General features: G+C 47.9%; 1 protein-coding gene across 15 annotated transcripts in view; it reads right to left on the reverse strand.

Annotated features, from left to right (window-relative positions):
* BCL11A (BAF chromatin remodeling complex subunit BCL11A) overlaps positions 1–20758 on the reverse strand; it is a 102400-nt gene that overhangs the window by 22309 nt on the left and 59333 nt on the right. Inside the window, exon 1 of one of the 15 annotated variants that reach the window (XM_049115561.1) lies at positions 14635–14788. The exons of the other annotated variants lie outside the window; for them this stretch is intronic. The gene's annotated coding sequence lies outside the window, so the exon portion shown is untranslated. Of the gene's footprint in view, positions 1–14634; positions 14789–20758 lie in introns of those variants that run through there. 15 annotated transcript variants of the gene reach the window in all.

Here is a 20758-nt window from a genome sequence, read left to right on the forward strand (position 1 = left end):
GGAAGATCATCTACCCGTTTTGTCCTCCCCGCCCCCACCTCCACTTTCCTCCCCTGATGTATGGTGGGTGGTCTGCTGAGAATTCACTGTTTTATTCCTCTGAGTCAGACAAACAAGTGTTGATAGCCGCGTTCATCTCTGCAATATTGCCTCCCTGGCTTAAATAATCTATTTCAGATGTATCATTGCCCGTTTAAGATGGGCTTGTACTTGCTGACACATTTTCAACAAATGACTGTGCAAGAAACGTGCAGATTTTCCTCCACCGCTTTGTCTCTTCAATCATCAACTTGACCTTCTCTCCAAAATTCCCCTTTTTCTTCTCTTCAAAGCCACAGGGAAGGCGGGGGGGGGGGGGGGGGGTACCCTCACTCCCACCCCCCACCCCCCACCCCCATCCTTATTTGAGGATTTTGTTTGTGTGTGTGTGGTGGGGTGTGCGTGAGTGTATGCATATGTGTGTGTGTGTGTGTGTGTGTGAGCATGCACATGTAAGTGTGGGCTTGCTTCAACCTGGGGTCTTTTGCAGGTCATTTGGGAGAATATGAGAACTACTTTTAATGATGCCCTGGCCCACGAACCGCACTGACCCTCACTCTCCAGATTCTTTTCTTCCTTTAGTTCGTCAGGGGCTCGCTCCTCTGGAGAGGCTGCTGGCACAAAGTCAGGAATCCAGATTCTTCAGGCCCAGCCCTGCCACTCACCAGCTGTGCATGATCTTGAGTAAATCCCTTCCTCTCTCTGACCCTAAGTTTTCTAGTCCTTGAAAAGACAAGACCGGGTCAGGTAAATGACTTCTCCCTCTGTTTCCCCTGCCAGTCGGAGTCTCTTTGAGACCAGATCTAGCGCTGGGGATTGGGATACAGGTAAGAGCCGGGCAGGGTGGGCCCATCCTGAAAGCCGGGCGGGGTGGGCCTGTGAGTGAGCGCCCCTGCAGGGACTAGGGGAGGCTTCTGGCCAGTGTGGGCTGGGTGCAGCTGCCCAGCTAATTCTTAGACACAGAAATTAGGCCTGATGGTGGATTTCGGCTTCCAGGGGCACAATCTTGCAAAGATCACCTGTCTGAGCTTCAAGGAGGAAACCTAGGTGGGTCCAGAGCCAAAGAGACTGAAGGTCACAGAGAACCAGGAAAAAACTTTCCACAAACTCAGGCTAAATGTCAAGAGTAAAGGTCTCGGCTGTCCGTGCCAGACGGCCAGTGGCAAAGCTCTCGGCCTCCTGCCAGGGCCTGGCACCCACTGCTCAGGAGAGGGCACACGCAGGACTCGAAGGAAAGCCAGAGTCCTCACCCAGCACCTCAAACCAGGGCGGCAAGGCCCCAGTGTCCTGTGGTCCCTGCCCTCAACCAGCTTGAAGGGTTCCTGGAAAGCCATGTGTCAAGTGAGTTTCTGTAAACTGAATCACATTTGCTAACCGACATAATTTCAGAGATGTTTCATCACCCTTCCAGGCCCATCGAAAATTGGCAGGGCTTCTAACATTTTACCTTTTAAGTGCTTCTTCCTCCACCCCCTCCCCAACCTCTCTGTCAAGTAGTTAATGATCTGTAAACAAACACTTTAAATTCAGTGGGGGAGCTCACTATTTAAAGGAACCCTGTGGCGAAACCTTTTGAAAAGTTAACAATCTTTCTGTAATGTGAAAAATCACCCTCTAATTTATCAGTTGCCATTGATGAGGTTTTGTGGGTATTGGGCTCCCTTAAGGTGGGGCTCAAATGCAATACCTTTGTGGTTGGGGGCGGACAGTGATCCAAGAAGGTGCCCTGAATCCCTTGCTGTCACCCAGACTGTCCAGCTGCACACAAACACATTCACAGATACCACTCACCGCCCCCCCCCCCACACACACACCTGGCACAGGTGAAATGAAGGAAAGAATGGAAAATCATAGTCCCAGAGACCTGGGAAGCCTTGAAAACCACACTTGAGTTTCTCCTGACTCGAGTATTAGACACCTGAGGAGGGTGGAATCAACATTTTCCCACTGAAGGGAGGAAAAGGCATTTGGGCCCGAAAGATGGATCCAGTGACGCTGACCATTTGCTTAGCAAACGTTTAATTCTGATAACACCAGCCAGAGCAGAGGCCTTGTCTATCAAAGCCAGCAGAACACGCAACTCCCAAATTACTCTGAAGAGGCCACCCCGAGCCTTTTTATCTGTGTCGATTCACAGCAAAGGTAATTTATGCCTCCAGACCACCATTTTCATCAGTCTCAAGAAAATACCAGAACAAGCTTAAGAAAGCCAAGCTTATAAGGAGATCCTTGATGTTTCCAGGTGTTCTTGGGTGCTGCGGAGGAGGAAGTCTGCAGGATGGGGCGGTGGGGCTGCTGGAGGGACAAGGAAGGGCAGAGGCACAGCTGAGCACCCACGGAGCTGGAGAATTTTCTGGTCTTATCTTCTAGGACTGATCTGTGCAACCATTCAATGGAAAGGCACTCCAAAAAAGAGATAGCCCCAGGAAGGCTGCGTCGGGCCTCCCAGCCTGGCCCTTCTTAAGGGAAGATGTCCTGGCCCCTGTGGAGAGGCTTCTCTTCTTCCCAAAGCATCCTCCTCACATTCTGGCCCCAACAGTAATCCTGTGGGATGAGGGAAGGTGTTATCTCACCTCCCCAGCGAGGAAACAGAACGTGTCAAAAGCATCCTGTTGCAGGTCACGAAGACAGGACTGGAGGAAAGGCAGGACCCGTCCACCTTCCTGGGGACCAAGCTTTGCCCCTCATCCCCGCTCTCCTCAGAAGCCCTCAAGGTGAGCCAAGGCAGAGCGTGTGGTCTAGACACAAGCCTTCATGCCCTTTACAGGCAACCACTCGCCTTCCTGGGGCTATAAAGTGGTGCGCGTGTGTGAGGCAGTGGGGAAGGCATATCCTACAGGCCAAATGCTCTGTGACAGTCTGGGCCAAGAGATTCTTAGAACCAGATTTGGCCATTCTCCAGAATCAAAACCTATTACGTCTTATGGTTAATACAGAAGTGCTCGGAAATTATGAGAACTAATTTAAGGCCTCAAAGCTCTACAAACTCAAAAGAAAAAAAAAATGGTCTAGCAGGTCAGGCTCTGACATTTCTTCGGGAACAAAACTAGGCTGCCCTCTCGCCTGAGGTGAGATTGAATCAAGGAGGGTTCTGGTCCTGGGAGGCCAGGCCTCATCCCAAGGCAGCTAGTCCTTCTTTCAGAAACAGGCCTCTGCCCGCCCACAAGCTCCTCCAACTTCTGCTACCGACTCCTGTGTCCCTCAGCACCTTCCCTCCTCCTCCTGGGCGCAGAGCAGCCAAGCTCTGGCCTCAGCCCCAACCTCTCTGCCAGAGTCCCACAGAGCAAGGGAGAGGTGGACATAGCCTATTTATCCGAGGCCTATTTTCTCGGCTTCCTGGTTATTTTTCTGGCTTTTTACCCAATTTCTAATCCTTCATTTATACCACTAACCAACCTGGAAAGAATTTCCTGAATAAAAAAGAGGTGCCCACATGTATCATGTGCACTCATTCAGGAGTTCCCAATCCAGCCACAGGGTGGGTGTTGCTAGCTGTTCTGGGGTTTACTAATTCTGTTGATTCAGCAAGGGTAACACCCAGAGTTATCAGACACCTCCAAGCTCTTCAAGCCAAGAATGCACCAACTCCTTTCTACCCAATGGACGGGTTCACTTGGGAGCTCAGCTCGTGGAGACCTGGCCTCGCCGGGCAAAGGGGCCACAATGCCCTTGCCCCTATCCCATAGGGGTCAAGGGCGGATAAAGGGACCCTACAACCACACGGGAGACCCCAGAATCGTTTTGTTTTTGGAATCTCTCTAAGACTGCCTGGGAAATGAGGTCTGAGAGGGTGAGCTTTCCCAGCCACGCGCCGTTTCCGTGCGGTCCCAACCGTGAGACTGACCTGGGGCCACCGATGCCAAGGTCTCTTCTGCCTACCAGGACCGGGGACACTCCACTCTCCCTAACAAGCCCCTCAGGCTGAAATCCTTTTACTTCCAGAGCCTCAACTTTCGACTGCTGGGTAGAAAGCCCCCCTGCCACGGCCCGCAGGACCCCGTCAGGCGGTGCGGAGCGTGGACAGCAGGGCTGACGCGGTTTCAAAGAGGCCGACCAGGCAAGAACCGTCCTGTACTCCTGCCCCAGCTCTAACGCAATAAAATGTCTTTTATCAGTGTAATTCAAGGCAAAGAGTCAAGGGTCTGTCACCATTCTAAAGAGGCTTATTACATGGCCACAAAAATGTGCCTCAGGCTCAAACCTGGCATGTAAGGTATCAGCGTGGGACAGGTTCTTTTGATTTGATTTTATTTTCTTACAAAATCTGAAAATGAAACGCTTCTGTCCCTCCCTTCCACCAACCGTTTTTTGATTTATGGGGAGGAGGGAAGAAATCTGAAGTTGACAGGTTGGGACAACTCCACTCAGCTTTCTCACTCAAAAGCTGCTTTTGTTCGCCCATACTTTGCATTTATGGCCCGCGGCTCCTGGCTGACGCTCCTCGGCCGAGAGGCTGCAGAGGGCGGTGGCCTTCCCGGAGGAGGCCCCCCTGAGATCCCCCCCCGGGGGGGCACAAAGGCCCCTGGGAGGACGCCGGAGGGCACCAGTCCTCTCCCCGGCCCTACACCACGTTTCTCTTGGGTCCGGGGCTCCACGTGGGCATCGGTTCCTCGACTACAGGCCCGGGCTGCCGAGAACCAAGGCGGCATGGGGGGCACCTCGACGCCCCACGCCCTTCTGGCCTCTCAGTAGACACTGGGCGCGGGAGTGGACGTTTCTTCAGGTCCGACTGAGAACCCTCATGCTCAACGGCCTGGCCGGACGGGCTGCCCCGGGCCCGCAGGGGCCCCCCCTCCCCCAGGTCACCGCGGAATCTCCAGTAAATGATTCACTAACCAAGGAGCCTCGGTCAGCCCTGGCCCAGGACACGATTAGAGCCCCTTGAAAGTGGCTGCCGGCCCATCGGTTCACTGTACGATTTTGGCAATCTGTAATCGCACATTTACTCAATGGTTGTTATGGACAATCGGGTTAATAATTCACCTTCCAAACGCCGTGTAATTACACAGTTAGAAGAGTTACAATAGATGCCCAATTTTCTTAAGGCTTCTGATGAACTGGCCCCAATTACCTAATCTGGGTCCCTTTCCTTTCCCTCTCTCGATTTTTTAATTTTTTTTAGTAATCTCCCACACTTTCCTCTATTCTCATCCCCCACCTACACCCCTATCTTTCTGCCCCAAGAGAAAGAACAGTGTGAAGTTCTTCAGTTCAGATAATTCTATTTAGAACCCATGGTTTTGCTCCACTAAAAGGGCTTAAAAATCAGGCTAAGAAGCTGGCCATGGAAGGTGCAGAAAAGGCTGGTGGGTTGGTCTCAGCTGCCTCCCTGCCTCAGAGGCAGGAGAACACCTGCAGCCACCCACACCTCATGACCCAAAAGTTGCACCGTATCCTGGCATGGCCCGGTGGAGGCCCGAGAAAGAACGATGCAAAGCCCCGCTGTGTTCTGTGGGGCCCCGGCTCCCCAGCCCAAGGCCTGGCAAGGGCCACATGGTGTGAAACCGTGGTTGTGGGCTTTGGAGACAACCCCACAGATTCCCTCCCTTCCCACCCTTCGCTCCCTGGGCCCCCACCCCTGCTTGGGACATGCTAGGGGTCACGAAGAAAGAAACGTACACCCTTAAAACAAAAATAGAGCAGGGGTCCCAAGAACAGGGCAAACATTCAGAAGCCAGGGCCTCCCTCCATCACTCCAGAACTAAACCAGGCCCTTTGCACCTTTGTTTTATGGTTTTAACACACTACACCTCACCCGCCACAAGCAGATAACCCACTTTCAAGGGTCAAAGCAGTATCTGTGGCCCCTCCAAAAGGGCAGTGTGGTCAGCTGCCCTGGTCACCTTGGGCTGGGGCTGGGGCCACCCTGGCCACATGTGGCAGGGCCTGGCTAGGAAACCCAGGCAAGATGAGGGTCCTAGAGCACAGCCAGTGAGGGAGGAGAGGGGATAAAGGTGGCAGCTCCTGGCCAATGCTGATCACAGCAGGGACCGTGTTTCTTCTCCGTTTTAATGGGTTGTGACTTTTCTAAAGTTTCTCTCTCTTTTCTTTTTTGGATGTTCCACTCCCTATATCTTTCTCTCTCCCACAAGTGCACACAACCCAGGGCTCCAATGTTTTAAAAGGTGCTTTTTTATTTTCACAGGTGAGATTTCTTTCCTTCCTTAAACGGGCTCTGTGTCCAGCACAGAGCCCAACGTGGGGCTCCAACTCACAACTGTGAGATCAAGACCTGAACCAAGATTAAGAGTCAGACGCTCAACTGACTGAGACCCCAGGGGCCCTGAGATTAAGTTTTTAACAGACCCCTCCGCCCCCAGTACATCTTATGTGAGGATGGGTGAGCCTTTTGGCCACCAAGGCGTTATGGTGTCATAAGACCTCAGCATGCTGTGTAGGAAGTGAACTGGGAAAAATCCTGCCAGCCAGCCCACCCTGTTCTCTAACTCATGAAACCCACCTAGATACAGAGACCGTCTCTGCAACCTCTAGTCAGTTCCAAGAATGGGGATGGACTAACATTGCCCAGCTGAGGGCTTGGCTGTCACTTTCTGATCGAATACCAGGAGTGGGGTCAGATCATTAAGGGGGAATTTCTATACATTGGACAATTTGGGATCCTTCTATCTTCTATCTACAGAGTTTAGTTTGGTCGGAGTTTTTTTGTTTTTGTTTTTGTTTTTGTTTTTTGGTTGTTTGTTCAGGTTGTGGTCTCTTTCCTCCATAAAAAAGAAAAGAAAAAAAAAAAAAGAAGCAGTATTTGTTTCCTGTTCGTGGAGCGGACAGAAGGAGGGTGTGCAGTGGAGGAGGTGTGTGGGGAGAAGGCTGATAGATGGAGCAGGGCCGAGAATATCCGGAATTGGAGAAAAGTGAGAAATGGAGCTTTTTCTTGGCTTCCAAACAGTTGTAATTTCTACTGCCACTGCTTAGATCCTGGGCACCAGGCATAGAGAGTGGGAAAAGGGGCATGTGACAATTTTGCCACAAATCAGGATTTGGCATTTAAATCCACAGGAAGCAAGAAGAATAGAGGGACTTCTTATTTATAGATCTGCAGATGAATTGAATGAGATAACCAAAATGTACTTCTCGTGTATCTGAAGGAACAATTCCATTTTCAGACTTGGAAAGGTTCCCATAATTGAGTATCACCCGACCCCGGCAGCGCACTGCATCCCAAGGTTAAGACCGGCTTCCTGAAAACCGGGCAGGAGGCTGCTGCTTTGGTGGTAGCTCAACAATCGTACTTTGAAGGACAGGTTGGTACCACACTACATTTAACTGGATTCAGTTCATCTGATTATACAGTGCCTTGCTTTCTGGAATATGTAATCATCTCTTTCTGATGACATTTTAAATATCCAACTAGACAAATAATTGCAGCAATAATTGATAGCAGAGTCAAGCTGGAAGATCGCTGATTGGCAGAGTCCCCACTGAAACAAATCTTTCTTTCAAACATCACAGGAATGATGTTTAAACCTAACTTTTGCTGATAAATGCTCAAAATCTGATTTACTGATAGAGACACTGCAAGAAAACCTGCACTTCAGCCTGTGATTACTTCGCAAGCTGTTTGAGAAGAATCAGGCAGTGTGATTTATATTATTTTACTTCTCATGAATAATTGCAAGGATGGTGTGGGTGGTTTGGGGGGAATCTACACAAGCGAAAGAAGTGCTGCCCCTAATGCTGCACTTCCTGAACAACTGGGGCCAACCCTGACGGTTTACGGCCCTCTCCTCCTCTAACGGATATCCCGGGGTACAGAGATGGTCTAGAGAGGGGAACACCCACAAACACACACAAACACACACAAACCATCAGCTCCTCTCAGGCCTCTGAAAACTGCTTTAGATCAATGCCTCAAATTGGGATTCACATCCCTCCGCCCCGTACAAAGGAGGCCGGGCCGGGGTCAGCAGGCCTGTGCGCAGATGAACCCCAAGTGGTCTCAGGCAAGTCCCCAGGTCCAGCGGCGATCTCCTGCAGCCCCTCCCTCGCCTGCTTCTCCGTCCAGGGTAGAACCCTAATCAACTGTTGCCTCTATCGCGTGTCTGGATTGCAGTGTTCAGGTTGTTACGGTTTGGGGCACTGCTTTCAACAATCCAGGCCCCGCGGAATACGCAACGGTCAGAAATAGCTCACAAGAGATGCTTGTCTCCGGGAAATATCAAATGAACAGGCTGGCATATTAGCAGACACAGATTACAGTAAGGAAAATCTAAACCAGAAGATGTATCCAAATGCTTCGGCTAGCAACAAGGGCAAGAATTCGGGGATGGGATCTGAGCATTTGCCCAAAGCACTCACGTGAGAATTTCTTTTCATTCCCCCCCCTTCTTTCCTTCTTGTTCTTTCTTCCCTTCCTTGCTTCTTTCCTTTCTTTTTTTCTTTCTTTCTTCCTTTTTAGGGAGGGGGTGGCTTTTTTTTCCCCCCTTGAAACTGAACCATTATAAGCGAGTTCACCTCATAGCTTCTGTTAAAAATCAGAAGCTTGTTAGACGTAATGATGATCTGCGCCGTGACACTTAGTGCATCTGAGGGGGCTTGTCAAACAGCTTTACTCTAATTTAGAGCTCCCCTGTTAATTAGAAAGCCCTCAGATTTTCTGCAAATGCAGGTCACTATCGACAGCTCACACTTTTGATGCTTTGCCTGTGACAGTTGTTGGGCTGCCCTTCCAGGAGCTGGCAGGGTTGTCCAAACTCTGACAGTGTCAGAAAATTTAGTCACCGTGGCCGCTTTGCAGGAAGTTACATGCAAGGTGACTGTCCCCACACAGTGTTTCCCCACAGCCAACAAGCCTGATGAAATCTGCATTCACATTCAGCTAAAAATAGCTCAAATTTCAATCTTCTTTCCCACCTGCCTCTTTGCCTGCTCTCTTTTCTGCTTTTCCTTCTCTTTTCCACCTCTTGTTTCTCTTCCTTCCATCCTCTCTCTAGCATCTCCCTTCTGTCACCTTTCCTCTCGTTACCCCCAACACACACACACACTCACACTCACACATCGCTCACTCACTCACACTGCTATTGAACACGGTCACATTCACAGAAAGGGAAGTAGGTTTTACAGATAAACCAGGTTGCTTTTTATTGAAACAGCAGTGATTGTGGAACAGAAACTCCCCCCTCCTCCAACCTTCTTTTAAAAAAAAAATATTTCCTTTTTTTTTTTTTTTTTTGCCCTGGTCAGCAGCTGCACCTGGTGAGGTGGAGGTCAAGTCTATACTTCCAGCATGGCTCACATGTTTTTTCTTAAGGGAAGGGGGCCTTTGGACAGGGGAGGAAAAAGAGGAGGAAGGAAGAAGGAAAGGTTAACAACTCAAGCAAAAATGCATATGGGGCTGAGGCTTTCTGCCCTTGTCACCACCCCAGTGAAAGACCTCAGAATTATAGGAATTCTCACTTAGGAATAGCTCATTATGGGATGTGTGCTGGGGTGGACAAGGGGATGGGTGATGTGTTCATGACCGTGCATATGTAAACTTGTGTTTATTTCATCAAATTCATCTAAATTTCATCAAGTTTAGGCCAAAAGGAAATGCTCTGAGGCACTTATCTAAGCCTTGGCCAAGAAAGAGACCAGTATTTAAGTCAAATTGGAAATATATAAGCTATTCACACACCTCCACCAGGTACAAGGGACAGCTCTGGAAGAAAAAGCTATCCTTTGCCTCCATAGCTCCCACACTGACCCCCAGTTTGATACTGGGCCCAGTTCCCTAAGAAGGCCCAATTCTTCCTTGAGGTCTTGCAAACGAACACAGGCAGCTGAGGGTATAGGGAGCCTGGCCTTGCAAGTTGCTGGCTTCTGAAGTGCAATGGGACAGGATGGAGTGGGTCGCCATTGGCAAGCCTGATGAATTCACACAAACCCAGAATTAGCTAAAGTCACAGCGACCCGGCGGGGTGGAGCGAGGCGACCCCAGCAAGATTCCCAAGGACAGCATCCTCAACAGCAGCAGTGGGCCGCTAACCCCAGAGGGGCCCGTGCCTCCACCCACATCCTGCTGCTGTCACTTTGGCCATTGGCTTTCCAGTCCCAGGAAAACCCTCAGTGCCTTCAAAGCTAACCGACCAAACAGGATGGTGTGAGCCAGGGCAGACTCCCTATTCAGGTAGATACCACCTATGAGGAAAAAAATAAGAAAAAACCTAGACCCAGAAAATAACGTGGAAAGTGAAAGAACCATGTCAACTCATGTCAGGAGACAAACCCTTCATCCAACGTCACCAAGCTGCCGACTATTAGGCAACTAGGAAGGTGCCCCAGCAACCTAGAAATAAGAAACAACGCTTGCTATTCTGAGCTGAGAAGTGAAGTTGCCTTCCACTCGGGACTGTCAAACATGGTCTATAAATACCAGCACCGCCCCTTGTGAGCCGCGGGCTGAGCTCAACCCAGAGAAGGCAAGTGTTTCCCTAAGGTCACACAGCAATTCCAGGTCTTCCAAATTCCCTCGCCCAACAGATGGCTTTGTCTTCTCTTGGAAATAGATACTGCCACAACTGACCCCCATCTTCAATAGGAAGGCTAGGGAATGAGGCTGCACATTTTAGTGTTTCCTCTACTTTCTCCAACTTTCTGCTCTGGCTCTCTCCTCCCCACCCCTACCCCCCACCCCCGGCAACATGCAAGGTCTGTTTAGTATTTTTAGGCCTCTATTTCCATATCTATCCAAAGTTTCTAATGCTCCTGTCTGTCAGCAGGTCAACAGTACAGGACACAGGCAAGCTGTTCTCCATTCTGAAGCGGATTTGAAAAAAAGGCTGCTGAAGGTCAAGACATCCCGGGGAGGCTGGTACCGGGGCTTTCAGGGTCATTGCTCTGCAGGTGGACCTTGGCTCATTTCCAGAGAATGACTTATGATTTGTTCTCTCCCCCACACATCAAATCAAGACACCAACCACAGCTCTACTGGCCCAGGCTGCCCACCGCCCCTTTGGCAACCATGGCTCCTTCTCACATGATGAAAGAGATAGGGTAGCAAGTGCTGATGGTCCACTTTATGCACACATGTGTAGTTCAGTACTGATGTGAGAAATTCAAGAAACCTATACTTACTGTATGTGCATACACATATTTTAAGAGATAACTTCTAAAGACCTACCAGTCTACAGTACATCTGGTCTGGAAGAGCCATGAAATTGTCTCTTTCTACAAATCACAAGCCCTGTGGTGGCCTGAGGTCCTCAGGCTTTGAAATAAATAATGCACCGAAGTGGGCAGCATGATGGATTAGCTGGCAGGTTATTATCAGACACATGGAAGCTCCGCCTCAACATCAGGATTAGGACTGAAATCTCTTTCAGGAAGAACTTGGTAACATTAGACGGTTGACCAAGGCATCACGGTGCGACAGACAAGCAGTTCCTAGTCCTAGAACAACCCCATCCCTCGAAAGAACGTTTGCACTCTGTGCCCGGTGAATGCCACTCGCAGGCAGCCTGGGGGTGATCCCGTCTCTGCCCACAGCTCACTCCCCCTTTCATGTATTTGCCCTGGTCCCTGCTAGCAGAAATGGGATCAGAACAAATTAATATTTAATTTTGAGATTCTATTCTATGAGAATCAAAAAGACTCAGGACCACTCAAAGCCAGGGCAAACACCCCTCCGATAAATCTAACTTCTCTATCCAGACGTGTCACATTTCTGTGAACAGTGAGTCCTCTGGCCTTGCGTCCGCTACTTGCCACAGGCCTCTGCCGGCAGCAAGGGGAACGCCAGCGCTACACCTCTAAGTGTGTGAAGGTCTAACCTTTTACCCATGTAATGATCTACTTAATATAATATTTTGTCTTTAATCAGAGAAAGAAGAAGATAATTTGATATCCCATAAAACTCCCTAACCTATATTTTGCAAGTCAATTAGCCAGTCCTTTCGCGTTAATGTCAGCACATCCCATGTTGCACCTCCAGCCAGGCTTTCGGGTGTCTGCGGCCCACATGCCACACACCGAGAGTGGAAGAAAAAAAACTCAGGAGGCAGGCCGGGTAGTGGGCAGTTACTGTTTCGTCATCTGTGTGGAGACTGGGAAATCATCTCCTCAAATGGAGATTATCTTCCCTTGGGATCCTTCTGGAGAGCTATAAATAATAGAACACACTAACCAACATTACCTATTAAAAAATGAATACAGAATCAGATTAAGGAAAAACTCAGTTATACTGTTATAAAATCCAAAGCAAAAAATAAAAAATGAATAAAAAATAAAAAGCGAAAAAACAAAGAGGCATGAGAAAGAAGTGTTAGCTGGTCCCCTTAAATTTAGCCTTATTCTCTGGCAGCCAAGCTAGCCTGAATGAGGGTGCTTGGGTAACCATTTCTCACTCCCTTATTTATGAGCGATGGAGTGCAAAAAGCAAGAGGCTTAATTTTAATGCAGCCATCTCCCCATGAACTAGTGTACCTACAGAAGCTGCAGAAAGGTGAAGACAGGAATTTATGAACGTTTTTTGCAAAATCTGGATACTAATCTGGTCTAAATATACAAGGAAGAACATGCTCATATGGAACAAACCCAAAATATGAATGCTCCCAACTCCAGCTGTCCCACAACATCTGCCTCTAAATGCCTTAGGATTCCGTTTCCCATCTTTCAAGTGGAGTCTCCTAACCCAGTCTGGGAAGACATTATGAGAAACCATTGGTTTTTAAATTCTTAGACAGAGCCCTCTCTTTGCTCTTACTTTTGACCTGGTTTTGAAAACACAATAATAATACTTATAAAGAGTTCTCATTATCCAGAAACATTAACATTATCCTGGAAGAGTGTGTCTCATTAGCTGTTAAAAGAGAACGTTTCTTTCTTTCCTTCTAGGAACATGACGAGGGAATCTGGCTATTTCGTCAACGCTTGTAAAAGACACCTGAGTCATCATTTTAACTGAACAATTTCTCCAAGAATTCAGCCTATGGGATGGGAAAGAGCCGTCTCTGCCGTAGTGTTGGAAAATGCCATTGTGCTCTCTCTGATTCCTCTCCTCTGTCCTTGGCAATCCAGTTATGATTTGACAGCATTTAAAGATGACAGTACTTGGGGTAATAGGACAATGCCATAACAGGATTACAGCAAATGTGAAAGAAAGGACACACGTAGGTACTGTCATTTAGGTAATGTCATCTATGATCAGTTTTTGTTTCATTTTTTGCTGACACAGAAGTCAGTATCACTTATAGAATTCACTGTAAACCCTATTAGGGCTGTAAATAGTTTGCTCCACCCGATGAAAGGAAACACTGATTATACTGCAGGGGGATTCAGTAAAACTTTCTACCTTTGGTTGACGTGAAAATAATTACAAAAAAAAAAATTCAAACCAATAGCCAAAGATTCCAAAACAGCCTGAAGTTACTACCACCCAAAATGAATTTATCTTCAAAGAAAGAGGAATAAATTGCTGTTGGTTATAAAACAATAGGTGGCCAAGACGTTTCTGAAGGATGTCTCAGACCCCAATAACACTGTTGAGAGTTTGGGGAAGATAAAGTGGAAACACCTCACTAAATTCACATTGGGGGAGCGGTCAACACTAGTCTACCAGCCAATAGGATCCTTGCCAGTCACTTACACTATTTCTCATTCCATTTCCTTTATGTCGTTTGCCTACAGCACATCCAAATCCACATAATACCAGCCTTTGGAAGTCAGTTCTACTCTACTTTCCAATTAATTTCTGCCACTGTGAGTTTTCCCCCAAAGCCACCAATTCTCCTGGAAGCTCTTATTCCATTGCAGTGAACACACAGCTACCCTGCCTGCCATTAAAATGGCCTCCTCATCGTCCAGGACAAGGAGCCATGCTGCATGCCAAGTGACCAACCACAAACAAAAAACGCTGGTTTGACTAACATTTGTCTTGCAAGAAAATTCTGCCTATAGCAAGAAGTACCATGACGGAGGCTGAAGAGATGTTCTGATCATTTCAAATCCGAACAGAGGTGGGTTCTCCTCCAGAATATTCTGGGCTCACTAAGGTCTCTGCTTTCCTTGTTTGACTTTCTGTGCTTCCCTGGCTAATCTCCTGAGCCCACAGACCTTCTTTCCTTTCCAAATGCCTATCAATCACTCCTTTCCTCAACTTTCCTCTTACCCTATCCAAAAAAGTTCTCTAAATTCAGGGCTAGCTTGCTAATGCCCACAGTAGGAAGATGCTATTAAAGAGAGTTTATAAGGATATGGATTTGGGTGCCTGCCTTGTTTCCCCACATCTAAATGATAAATGCCATCATGGAAAACTTCCATGCCCTGAACAGTTCCTCAACATGGATGGTCTGGAGGAGAGGGACAAAAGAACAATGTGGACATGACAGGCTTTTGCTTCCAAACTCCATCCCTGTCAACTCTCCATCCATAATGCGGGCGAGATGAAAACTTTCCAAGACCTAGAAGTTTCTCCACATTGAGAACAGATCCATTTGGTTGTATCCTACAATGTTTGGTTCCACCCTCCTCATGAAAGGAAACCCTACAGTCAACCAGCTCCATCCTCGAGAACATACAAGTTGACAAAGGAAAACTCAGCATGAAGGACATTACAGAGAGATTTCCAACAACCTGCCCACCCCACCCCTCCACGCACGTCACCTAGAATGCTGCCTTCATCCTCTGCTCAGAACAATTTGACAGCCTCCCATGGTCAACAGGATATGGTCCAGCTCCTTAAGCCACCATTCAGAGCTCCATAATCCAGCCTCGCACTTCTATTCTAGCCTTAGCTTCCTCTCTGCACCGGTGAAAATACTCTGCACAAGTTTAAAAAAAAAAAAATCCCTTTCATTCTCATTTCCTTTCTGGCTTTTCTTCTTCCTCTCTGATTTCCTCGAATCCTGCTCATGTTTCAAGGCCCAGTCAAAGGTCTACTAGTCACCTTAGCATAAGAATCAATCTCATCTTCCATCTCTAGCCTCACTGCCTGTACCACGTTGGACTCCTATCCAGTCCTTACATCGCTGGTTACCTCTTCTTGACTCTACTTAATTCCGTGTCTTCCCAAAGCACTTCTTAAGTGCAGGGACTCTGTCCTCTACTTATTTTAATTTTATTTCAAAGTACCCAGCATAGCATATGATATATGATAAACATATATCCTAGGAATCCAACAAGTAATGGTTAAATAACTGATTTACCTTCTAAAAGGGGAGTTATAATGGTAACTTTAGCCATCTCTGTACCCACAAACAGTTCCCTTCTGATATCTGCTTGAACTTCCAGATAAAAAAAGGCAAGTGGCAGTAACACGTTATGCTACACAAAGATTAGCATTACTATCCACCCTCTAAACAGCCACCCCACACCCTGGAGATGAGCAGAAATGAAGTATGTGCGCCGACCAGAGCACAGGCCAGGTCAGTTGAGTCTAGCTGCCAAAAAATAACATCTTTTCAATGTGAAAAAACTTCTTTAAGGTTGTACAACTCTCTAGCCGTGTTTTTTTTTTTTTTATAAAGTAAACTCTACCCCCAACGTGGGGCTCAAACTTATGACCCCGACATCAAGAGTTACATGCTCTACCGACTGAGCCAGCCAGCCACCCCACTCTCTAGCTGTATTTCAAGCACGGTCATCTGCAAAGAAGTAAGGTTCAGCAGGAGCACTTCCTGCATGCAAAAAGCGAAGTTCCACAAACATATTTTTAATATTATTTTAAATCCAGCATCACTAAAAAGGACTTCATTTTGAGGCCAGAGAGCAGCAAACATGGACATTCTTTGCCCCCTTTAGATACTGGGTGTGGTAAAGGGGAGGTCTAGCAAAAGCTAGGGTAGCAGCTAATATAACTATTATCTAAAAAGTTGCCCATAATTCCCCAGGTTGGGCAGACTGTTCATATCAAAGCACCCTGGGCATCCTTTCTCCACCCTGGCAGCCAAGACCCAGGGTCAGGCCACGTGGCCGGGTGGGACCCAACACTGTGCATGCACGGAGGTATTGTGTGTGAAGGACCCAAATCTACATAGTCTCAGCACTAAGCTGGGTTCAGAAGACACACTCCATACAAGCCTGCCAATAAATAAGTAAAATTCAGATACCACATTTATGCTGACCACCTTGGAAACTCTGTATGAGAGACAAATTTGGAAAGAAAGATGAATATTCAAAACAAATAAAAACTCTCACTTTACAGGAATTCTCCAGACAATTATACAGTTGGGATCTCCACCCCAGGAGAAGATACTATCAATGAATAAGACTGACTCAGGTGCCCTCTTCCCTTTTTATTGAATAAAGCCCAAGGGAATTCTACGCAACGAACACCCTCCTTTTACTTACTCCTCCCCTGACATACTTAGAGTGCTCACGCTTTTCTCACCCATGTTCTGCTCATGATGGGTAACACCATCTCAGCCTGCCTCTGTCTCTCTCCCAGTCATTACCAACTTCAGTGAAACCTCCTCAGAATCCAAAGAACATTCTGAGTTCTATAAAATGTACTTTGGTACCCCACTCAGAGACGGCTGGGGTCTTGAGAAGATGCAAACAGCTAAAGGCTAGAAATAGACAGCCTTCCATGCTGGTCCCACTCAAGTGGTTGGCTTTTGTTTTTTACCTTTATTGAGGCATAATTTACATACAATGGAAGTCACTCATTCTAAGTGTATAGTTTAATGAATTTTTGCCCATTGTATACAGTTGTATCACCTCCACCAAAGTCAAGATAGAGAACATTTCCATCACTCTGAAAAGTTTCCTCATGCCCCTCTTTGCAGTCAGTCTTCTCCCCTAATTCTCTGACCTACTTTTTCTCACTATAGTTTTGATTTTTCTAGAATTTCATATAAGTGGAATCAAACCATATGTCAGCTCTCTCTCTCTCTGTCTCTCTTTTGTAAGTAGGCTCCATGCCCAATGTGGGGCTTAAACTCAGGACCTTGGGTCCTGAGATCTAAAGTCTCATGCTCTACTGACTGAGCCAGCCAGGCACCCTAACATGTCACCTTTTGTGTTCAATTTCTTTCACTGAGCAGAGTGATGCGGAGATCCCATATCTTTGAAATGTATTACTATTTCATTCTTATATTGAGTATTCCATTGTATGGCTGTACTACAATTTATCCATTCACCTACTGATGGACATTTGCATTGTTACCACTTTCTGACTACTAAAAACAATGCTATAGGGAACATTTATGTATGTGTTTGTGTGAATGCATGTCTTCATTTCTCTTAGGTAAATACCTAGGGCAACTCAAGTTTTGAGAACACAGAAAAGGTTTTGAGTTTAAGAGTCCAGGGAGCCCCCATTTCATCACCCTTCAGCTAGCCCCACCTTCACCCCATTCCCCTGAGAGTTCAGCTCCAAAGCCTGTATCCCAGCCATCTGTTTGGCTCAATTACCAAATTTCACCTTACGCCAAGCAGAAACCTCTCCACCACTCTAAGGAAGGGATAAAGACTTCAAAACTTCTTTAGAGTGGGCATTCAGAGGTCCCTTCTGAGTAAGGGGTACATATTAAATGTGGTGTTGAGTGGCCTAAGAGCCCCCTATGAGGTCAGAGAGGGAGGTGGCTGACCTCCCCCAATACCTGTACAGTTGAACAGCAGCCAAGGGTTCTAGAGTAACTTCTACCTTGCCAAAAGGCCTTGGGAAGAAAGACATCATCAAGGCCTCTCTCAGACAACAGCCCAGAGGGAAACAGCTGCTGCCCGGTGCTGTGGACAGCAGAGAGCCAGGGGAGGAAATGAAGATTCACCCTCTTTGCCCCTCCTCTACTGTCCTCAGCTGCAACAGGGTAGGGCTGGGAGATAATGGGTGAACAGGAAGCAGAAGGATCCACGAAGGTGTTAATAAAGCCTACAACAGGAGCCACAATGGCTCCAGGTAGTGGCAGGAGCAGATTAAGGGAAGACATAGAAAATGGGGTGGGGAGTGGACAAGAGGGGGCAGCCATCTTAGACAACAACTCAAGAAGAAACAGCTGAAGAGAACAACAAAGGCTGCTGCTGGCAATAAACTGAGAAAGAGAAAATGAAGCCCCGTAGGAGTGATGCATGCCTACATTACTCGACACCTGTGCAAATCCTTATTCCTGGGGCAATAGATCTGTTAGCTAAATACACCGAGGAAGTGTGAGGTGGGGAGATGGTGGTGCTAACAGAATGGCATGGGATGGTGGAAGACATGGGGCCAGGACTGGGAGTCCTGGCTCCTGATCTGTGCATTGTCACTACTTGGCCAGGTGACCATGCCTGGCCTCGTCACCTCTCTGGAAACTCAGTCACCACACTGTAAACAAGGAAGTTGGAATAAATGATCACTAATTCTTTAACGACTTATCAATCTCATGCCATATTTGCAAAGATGGGAGTATGGGAAGAGGAGAGTGAAAGTGGTCCTCACTGAGAAGAAATATTGAAAGGGAGGAGAAAGTGTCCATTGCAGCTACCTAACCTCCACTGACTGGAAAAGTCAGACTTGGGAAGACAGATGCTGGTTCTGTGATGGCAAATAATTCCTGGCTCATGGTGTCGCACCACCATACTTCATTTCTTCATCTAGAACAAAAAAATAACTCATCTGAAAAATGGGAATAATAATAGTATCTGTTTCATAGAGTTTCCATGAACATAAGTTAATAAAATGAGTAAACTTGATGAGTAAGTTAAAGTACTTAGAGTAAGTGCTCTGTGAAATAAGACACATCCTCCTGATATTTATTGGTTACACCTCAGCAGAAATGAGGTCATCAGCCCCTTTCCCAAGAGTAATAGAAAGGGAAGAGGGAGAGAACAGAGGAAACGATGTGGGGCTTGGGAGGGAGTCATTTGGGAACACAGAGTAGCTGGAACCTCATAGGTGCCTATACACGGATGGACAGACAGACATGAAAAATGAATGGATGGTGACTAGGTGGGAGAATGTAGATGGGGGGGGGGGCGCTTAACCTCCTTTACAATTTTAGGAAAGAGGATCCAGTCCATGTGGCAATGTGTACAAACAATTTTACTCCCGTCAAGAAATACGATCTAACTTTGCACCAAGAGTCTTCTGAAAGAGGCCACCTGAGCAAACAGCCACAGACCAGGAGACCTACCACGCCTCTTCCACCCCACCCTTACCCACCTCCCCCCACCCCAGTTGGAGGCCAAACCCTTCCTTTGGGGCCTTTGATAAAAGCAACTGTTAGCTTGCACCAGACCAATTCTTACAGTTGTGTTGACCCTGGTGCGCTCGAAGAGTGGATGCCATATTGCTTTTCTGGTCAATGTTGGGACTACCCTGCCCTGGCATCAGCTACCTGCACTTACGCATGCACCTGGAGCTCGCCAGCTCTGTATCTCTTTCCAGCCATATCACTCTGATAACTTCCAAGCCCTGCGTAGCTTCCTTTCTTCTCACAGCAGTGGCTCCTCCATCAGTACCTCAGAGGAGAACCCGTGAGACATGACTCTGGTTGGGCCAGTGGAAGCAGTCAAGTTGTCTCCCAGGTTGGGGTGGGACATTATGTGTCTGATACGGCTCCTGTGGTTTGAGACTCTGGGACTTACCTCAAAGTCAAAATGTTTCAAAGGGACCTGCAACTGGCACATATCCAGAAAAGATGCTTGGCGAGCCCCAATTCCCTTCCTGCCCGGAACAGGCGATTCACTACTCTCCCCCCAACCCAAATCCCTGCCACTATGGGAGCCCGGGGCAGAGGTCGCACACTGCATGCTCCAGGCTCTAAATGGTACTACCATTGCTCTGAGAGTCTCATCACAAGGACATTTTCTTTCCTTTTAGAGTATTTTCTTAAACACCTAAGAAACATACTACAGATCTGGGAAAGATTGTCAGAAAAGGGAGGAACGAACTACAGAAGGGGGCCAGGGCCACCCTCATCTGTGAAAGCGTCATTGAAGATGAAGGCTTTTAGGACATGACATCATGACATCCCCGAATACTAGGACCATGGCGGGTCCCTGGAAGCCGGGAAAACAGATTATGACCTCTACGGTGCAAGTCCAATAAACCCACTCAGAGAATGCCTTGCCCGGCAAAGGTGGTGCGGGCTGCCACACACGGGGGAAAGGGCAAGAGCTGACCATCCCAGAGGTGTTACTAAAGGGGCATGTGGCTAGTCCTGTGACGCAGGTGTCCCGGCCACAACCACTTCCCAGGCAGAGACCGAGTTGGTGCTGGCCATCTGACGACAGGCCTGCTGTTGTCCTCCGGTCGGCCCCGCACACGCGGCCAGAGTGAGCTCAGAGTAGCAGAGTAGCAGCAGGCAGGAGAGCGGCAAGAGAGAAAGAAGACGGCCACTTGCCGCTTGGCCGCTGGTTCAAGACACAGATTTGAGCCAGCTACCTCTTCTGGAAGAGCCTGCTGAGTCCATCTCTCCTCTCTTGCACAACCCTGTCTCCTCACCATCTTCTCACTCCCACCGTCCGGCAGGCACCCGGGCCTTTGTGGAGCGCCAGCCCTGAATGGAATTCCTGGACAGCCAACCCTCTGCACTCCAACTCCATGTGAGCTCTCTCCATGCTCCCTGGAGGAGTCCTAGGCCCACTCCTTCCTCCAACCTCCCTCACCATAGTGCAATAGCAGGAGTCCTGGAAAGCAGCACGTAAACTAAATTTTTATAAAGCAGGGCCCATTTTCCCAACAACAACGGTAAGAGATGAATAAACACAACTTGGCACTTGATTTCTGCCTTCATGACAGTGTCTTCCCAGCTACTGCACCAGAGGTGTCTGCTTCCAGAGCTACTGTAAGTTCTCGGAGGGAAGG

The sequence above is a fragment of the Canis lupus genome, chromosome 10 (assembly GCF_003254725.2).
Source record: "Canis lupus dingo isolate Sandy chromosome 10, ASM325472v2, whole genome shotgun sequence".
NCBI classification, from domain to species: domain Eukaryota; kingdom Metazoa; phylum Chordata; class Mammalia; order Carnivora; family Canidae; genus Canis; species Canis lupus.